General features: G+C 46.3%; 1 non-coding gene across 1 annotated transcript; it reads left to right on the top strand.

Moving 5' to 3' along the window:
* Positions 1-5,973: 5,973 nt before the first annotated feature.
* Positions 5,974-6,078, top strand: LOC126076655 (U6 spliceosomal RNA). Its single transcript, XR_007517579.1, has one exon. It is a non-coding gene; the product is annotated as a U6 spliceosomal RNA (small nuclear RNA).
* Positions 6,079-6,668: the final 590 nt, after the last annotated feature.

Here is a 6,668-nt window from a genome sequence, read left to right as displayed (position 1 = left end):
TCAGCACGCTGAGCCATTCCAGAATGGGATTGCTCTCTTCTCTGTGGCAGTCACACTTGACCCCTCTCACCACCTTGAAACTCTCTCCCCCTCAGGCTCCTTCTCGCCCTCCCAGTTCTCCTTCCATACTTCTGGTCTTTCCTTCTAGGTCCTCTTCACGGACACTGGCAGAGTTTAACTTTATATCTGATAATCCCAAGTCTCCATCTCCAGCCTCCACCTCACCCCTGAACTCTAGCTCCAAACTCGCATACCCAACAGCCACTGCGCATCTTCCTTTGCGTGTTATACAATAATCTGTTTGTGAGCAAAACAGACTTCTCACAAACCACTGAAAGTCTGATCAGCTTTAACAAAGTCTGGTCTATATCAATGTTTGATCGATTTTCTCTCTTTAATATCTTTTAAATCTGTTTACATGTCTGAGACTGTCCTCTAGGTTTAGACTTCTTTGCTTACACAAACTATAGTAGTAGCCTTCTAACTGACCCTCCTACCTCTGGTTATTTCTCTATTTAGTGAACACCTTATTATGGGCAGGGATGCCAGGCACCAGGCTCAACGGACAAAAGTTTACAATCTCGCTGCCTTTAAATTCACTATTCACACTGCAAGCTTATCACAAATCAAAGTCCCTTTCTACTTGAGGTAGTATAGGGAACAGGCTATGGGTTTTGGAGAGAGGCCTGTGCAAAATCCCAGCTGTTCTAATCATCAGCTGTAAAAGTTGTAGAAAGTTGACTTATTGGTACTTTGGTTTTCCCCTTTGTAAAATGAAGGGTAGTAATTCCTAACTCATAGAGACGTTTCTAGAATTAAAAAACTCTTTGAAAGTCCTTGGTGGCGTGAACAGTTTGTGCTCAACTCCTAAGGTAAAGATTGGCAGTTTGAACCCACCCAATGACACCATGGAAGAAAGGCCTGGAATAAAAATTACATCCAAGAAAATTCTAGAGAGCATTTCTACTCTGTAACATATTGGGTCGCCATGAGTCAGAATCACCTCAGTGGCAACAGATTTGGGTTTTTTATAAAGCACTTAGCACATCGTATAACCAAAAAACCAAACCCATTGCCGTCAAACTGATTCCGATTCATAGCGACCCTGTAGGACAGAGTAGGACTGCCCCACAGGGTTTCCAAGGAGCACCTAGTGGCTTCCAACTGCCGACCTTTAGGTTAGCAGCTACAGCTCTTAACCTCTGTGCCACCAGGGCTCCAGCACATTGTATAGCACATACTAAGTACTCATTAAATGGTAACTAATAACATCATTATTTGGTACTTAAAACCCTTAAATAGGGTACCATCACCAATAGGAAAATATCCCAAACATTTTAGAATGACTTTCAAGGCTTCCCCTACCTGTATCCTAATCCCCATTACACTATACATCACACTACACCCTCTATTAATTACACCCCACCCCACCCCCAATTCTGTGGTTCTCTATAAACCAGTCTCCCTGGCTGCCCATCTTACCTTTGTCATGTGTGTGCTCTCTGTCTCAGAAAACCTTCCCCAATGCCCCAGCTGGGCCAGGCACTCCTCCATGTGATGCCAAACCTGCACGCACAGGTACAGCTGCAACATGGGCAAAATAGCAGAGCACACCTGGACTGCACAGTCGGGAAAGAGCTGTTGTCCCTAGACCACCAAGTGCACCCCACACTAACCATCCTAGGACTGAACTGTGTATCCCAAAATGATACGTTGAAGTCCTAAATCCCTGCTGCCTGTGAGCATGACCTGGTTTGGGTTTTTACAGATATCATGAGTTTACATGAGGTCATACAGGAGTAGGGTGGGTCTATGAGTGGTAAACTTATAAAAGAGGAGAATAGACACAGAGACACAGAGGGACGTTGGCCATGTGAAGACAGGCAGAGGTTTAGAGAGATGCACCTATGAGTCAAGGAATGGCAAGGATTGCCATCTGCTAGGAGAAGGCATGGGACAGAGTCTCCCTCAGAGTTCTCAGAAGGAATCAACATGGCTGACTCCCTGATCCCACACTCCTAGCCTCTAGAACTGTGAGACAGTAAATTTCGGTTCTTATGAGCCCCCCAGTTTGTGGTAGCTTGTTATGATAGCTCCGGGAAACTAATACACCCCCTTTTTCAGGTGCCTTCCTCAGCCAAAGTGGACCTGGACAGTGGCAAGGGAGGTGACTACCCTGGTAGCAATTTGGCACCCTGGTAGGCAAATGCCCAGCACCCCTCTGGCCCCCTGGGGGTGTGGCTAGCCACCAGTAGCCAGGGCTCTCCCAGTGTCATCCTCACCTGACCGCACAGGTGGGAACTACAGCCTCTGCAGAATACCTTATGAGCTGATTCGTGTTTAGACTTGCATCCCTGAGCATAGCACCATGCAGGGCTCTATCCAATCACTTAGCTTGTCACACTGGAGTCAACCCCAAGTCAGTCTGGTACATCACCAGTAGTGGTTGAAATGTTGAATGATCTGCAGATTTGCCAAGCTCTCCTCTTCAAGTACAAGTAATTCAGAGTTGGCTACATAGATTCCAGAGGCAGATTTGGAAATAGGGGCATGCAGATAGAAAGAGGTTGGATGGAGATTGCTGATCTACCCAGCTTTCCTCAGTCCTGCTCTGAAGACAGAGGACATCTCAAACAGGGTTGACAGCTGCCTCTGGCCAACTAGGCTTGCAGGAGGTACCACCCACGCAGCCAGCTGCAGGCCTGAATAGGCCCAACACCACATCATCAACCCTAAATAGAAATAAAAGCCATCATCTTGCGCTGAGCATTCTCTATCCCATCCAATTTAAATAATACTGTCTCCAGGCTTGTTGAGGCACTCGATTTTAATAACTCAGCCTACTATTTTAGGTATAGATGGAGATGTCTGCTGTTTTCAAATTAGCCTCCAGTGCTCATCCTTAAGTCATCAGATATTTCCCTGCCAAAATTCATATACCTTAATGCTGAAATATTTCCTGTTTTATTATCTCCAGTAAACAGCTGATGAGCCCCAAACAGAGTCGGCATTCATTTCAGCCGATGGTCTACCCCGCAGCCTAGTTCATCAGCCGCACTATTTCCTTGTCCATGACGCCTTATGGGCGCACCTTGTCACCTGCAGGGACCTGGTTTCCCAGCCAGGCTCGGCGTCAACAACTGCTGCTCTCTGTAGGAAACCTTCAGTTGTCAGTGGAATACTTGTTATAGACAAGTTGTTTGCTTCTCGCCTGGGCTCCGCTCTAGCACAGCAGGGGAGAAAGTGCTTTGGCATCAAGCAGGCCAGAATTCAAATCCCAACCCTAATTGCTTCCCATCTGTGTGATCTCAGGCAAGTTGCTCAATCTCTCTGACCCTGATTCCTCTTCTGCAAAAACTGGGCCAGTCATATCCACCTCCCAGACATTCTGGTATGAGGATTAAATGAGACAACATATAGAAAGTGCTTAGCACCTAATAGGCTATTAATAAACGCTAGTTTCCTTTCCTTTCTCTGCAATTAAGGTAACGTTAATTAGTGTCTCATATTTTGTGAATCACAGAGGTTAGGTCTGAAAGGAAACTTATTTGGGTGCCTCTGGAGTTAGCTGCTCTGTGTGCAGGTGATGAAGCTGAGGCCTAGAGACCACCCCTCCTAGGAATTTATAACTGTGCAAACTCTCCCCTTTCCTCTTGCCTATCCAGTGACTTTAGAGTAGGAAGCCTTTCACATCCACCAGACAGAGACTCTGCTTGCATCTTCAGGAGTGGCACGTATGGTTGCACAGGCTGTGCACTGCACAATCAAGGGAGTGCATTCATGCAAACAATTAAGTGAATGGCACTCTAGAATTGTGAAAAAAGGATGCCTGGAGGTCTCCATGAGGAAAGGGACACACCTTCTCTTCTTAGGGGGAGCCAACAAGAGGGACAGACACTTAAAGCCTTGTTGTCAGTGTGGAGCCTGAGGAGAGGTGACTGGGATACTGGCCTCAGAGAACAAAGTGCCAGCTCATTGGCTTCTGACAGATACCAGTTTGGAAAGGAAGCCAAATTGTAATCATTAAATTGGTAAACTGTTATTAAAACTCTATTGTGAGGCGCTGATGAGTCCCTGGGCGGTACAAATGGTTAAAGCACTTGGCTGCTAACTGAAAGGTTGGAGGTTCAAATCCACCCAGAACTGCCTTGAAAGAGAGGCCTGGTGACCTACTCCTGAAAAATCCACCATTAAGAACCTTGTGGAGCACAGTTCTGTGCTGACACACGTGGAGGCCGCATGAGTAGGAATCGTCTGCTCTTGTAGATTGTTGTAGTGGTTACTGTTAGGTGCTGTCAAGTCAGTTCCAACTCACAGTGACTCTATGTACAACAGAATGAAACATTGCCCCTTCCTGTGCCATCCTTCTCACAATTGTTGCTAGGTTTGAGCCCATTGTACAGCCCCTGTGTCAATCCATCTCACTGAGGCTCTGCCTGCTTTTTTGCTGACCCTCTATTTTACCATCATGATGTCCTTCTCCAGTGACTGGCCCCTCCCGATAACACGTTCAAGGTACGTGAGACATTGTTGTAGTGATGGCCTCTAATTTGTTCATGCCACCCTGTGTCCATGCCTTTGGGTATCCCTCCTCATACTGGCTCTGGGCTTGGCCATGTGACTTTCTTAGGATAAAAGGACAACTGAAAAATATGAGAGAAGGAGGCACCTGAAGAGTCCTTCCACTTGGAACCTGCCCACTCTTGGTGCTAACAAGTCCAAGATAACCTGCTGGAGGATGAGAAACTCACAGAGAGAAGCCCCAGTCCTCCAGTCATCCCAGATGAGGCTGTGACAACCAGCCCTCCTACCTGGCCCTCAGCTGACCACATGAGCTGAGATCAACTGGGATCAGCCTAGACCAGAATCACTCAGCCAAACCCAGCCCAGATTGCCAACCTGCAAAATGATGAGCTAAATAGTCATCGTGTTAAATTGGTTACACAGCAAAAGCTAACTGATACAGGTGCCATGCTAGACTTCACAGGGAGTCCTGAAATTAAAAAGAAGAATGATGAGGGGAAAAAAAAAACTGTAAGGGCATAATCTAGTTGAGGAGAAAGACCTGTGCATTTTTTAAAAACAGTGGATTACAGCTAAGAAGCAAAGGAAGGCTAAGTACTTAGGGAACTTCTCACAGAGGGGGAGACTTTGTTCTCTGAAGGACTTCACTTATTCTACCCAGCCAACATTTATTGAGTATTTAATGCGGGGCAGGCATTATGCCAAGCACATGCTTTAGGTATAATACCTCCTCTGTCTCCATATCACACACGTGAGGGCAGGGTTGCCATCCTCACTTACAGCTGAGGCTAAGTAACTTGCCCAAACTCAGAGAGAGAGAAAGCCAGAATTTTAATCCAGGCAGCCTCACTTGAGAACCCATTGTTGTTGTGCCCTCAAGTGGATTTCAACTCATAGTGACCCCATGTGACAGAGTACAACTGCCCCATAGAGTTTTCTAGGCTATAATTTTTAGAGAGGCAGGTCGCCATGTCTTTCTCCTGCAGAGCCCCTGGGTGGGTTCAAACTGCCGACCTTTAGGCTAGCAGCCCAGTGCTTAACCGCTACGCTACCAAGACTCCCTTCAAAACCCGTAGTCTTCGTCGAAATATAGTATTCCTGCATTTTAAAAATATTTTCCTAAATTCAGAGACAATATATGCAATGTCAAACATGTATCTTTTAATAGCTATCCTGTGCCCTAGATGTCAGCTGTGAAATATATCCATAAAGGAACAGCCATATAATTCCATATTAAGTAGTTTATACTCACTTCATTCTTTCTACCAACAGGAGCAAATGCTCAAAGGGATCATTTTCCCCCTTTTTGCACCAGTCTAGTGAGCAGGAGGTGATACACAGTGGGAGATCAGTGTTTGAGGTGATGGTAGCAGTGGGGAAAGAGCCTTCCTCCCCTCCAGCGATACTTGTGGCGTCTAGAGGAGTCAGAGGGGAAAGGGGCAGATGGTAACTTAAACACTTGAGTGAAAGGCATGCTTGGTATGATACAGAGAAGATCAGCGCAACCCCTGCAGCAAGGATGACAAGCAAATTTGTAAAGCATTCCATATTTTTTAATTAGTGGTTATCAGTGGTGGGAGATGGAGGAAAAAGGGAGTCATGGCTTAAGGGGTGCTGAGCTTCTGTTAAGGGTTATGGGAAAATTTGGAAATGGACGGGGGTGATGGTTTCCATGATGAATGTAATTAATGTCGCTGAATTGTACATGTAAAAAATGTCAATATGGCAAATGTTTTGTTATACATATATCACGGACATTAAGCAATACGTTGTTTAACGTCCATGACACATTCTGTGAAATAGGATGTTCTGTGATTTGGACGTTGTATGAACACCATATTATTTTCTTATGGCAACTTTGAGATAGCAGAAGTATTCCTTACCAAGGGACAGGGAGGGCCCAGAGTTCTGCTTGCTGCTGCAAGGGCTGGGTCAGTGGCTGTGTCCCAGGTGAGCAAGGGTGTGTGTGCTGAGCTGGCGCAGTCCGGGGACTGGGCCTTTAGGCAAGGGCCTGGGGCTCTCGGGAAGGCCTTTGGCCCTATGGAGGCCCAAACAGTCCTGCAGGCTCAGTTTGATAAGGATGAGGTCTAGTGGCACAGGGCAAGCCCAGAGTATGTCCCCTAAGCACAAGTTAGTCAGAGGCA

This window comes from Elephas maximus, chromosome 4, assembly GCF_024166365.1.
Source record: "Elephas maximus indicus isolate mEleMax1 chromosome 4, mEleMax1 primary haplotype, whole genome shotgun sequence".
NCBI classification, from domain to species: domain Eukaryota; kingdom Metazoa; phylum Chordata; class Mammalia; order Proboscidea; family Elephantidae; genus Elephas; species Elephas maximus.
The sequence above is the reverse complement of the archived record's forward strand: the minus strand, read 5'-3'. Positions and strand labels throughout refer to the sequence as shown.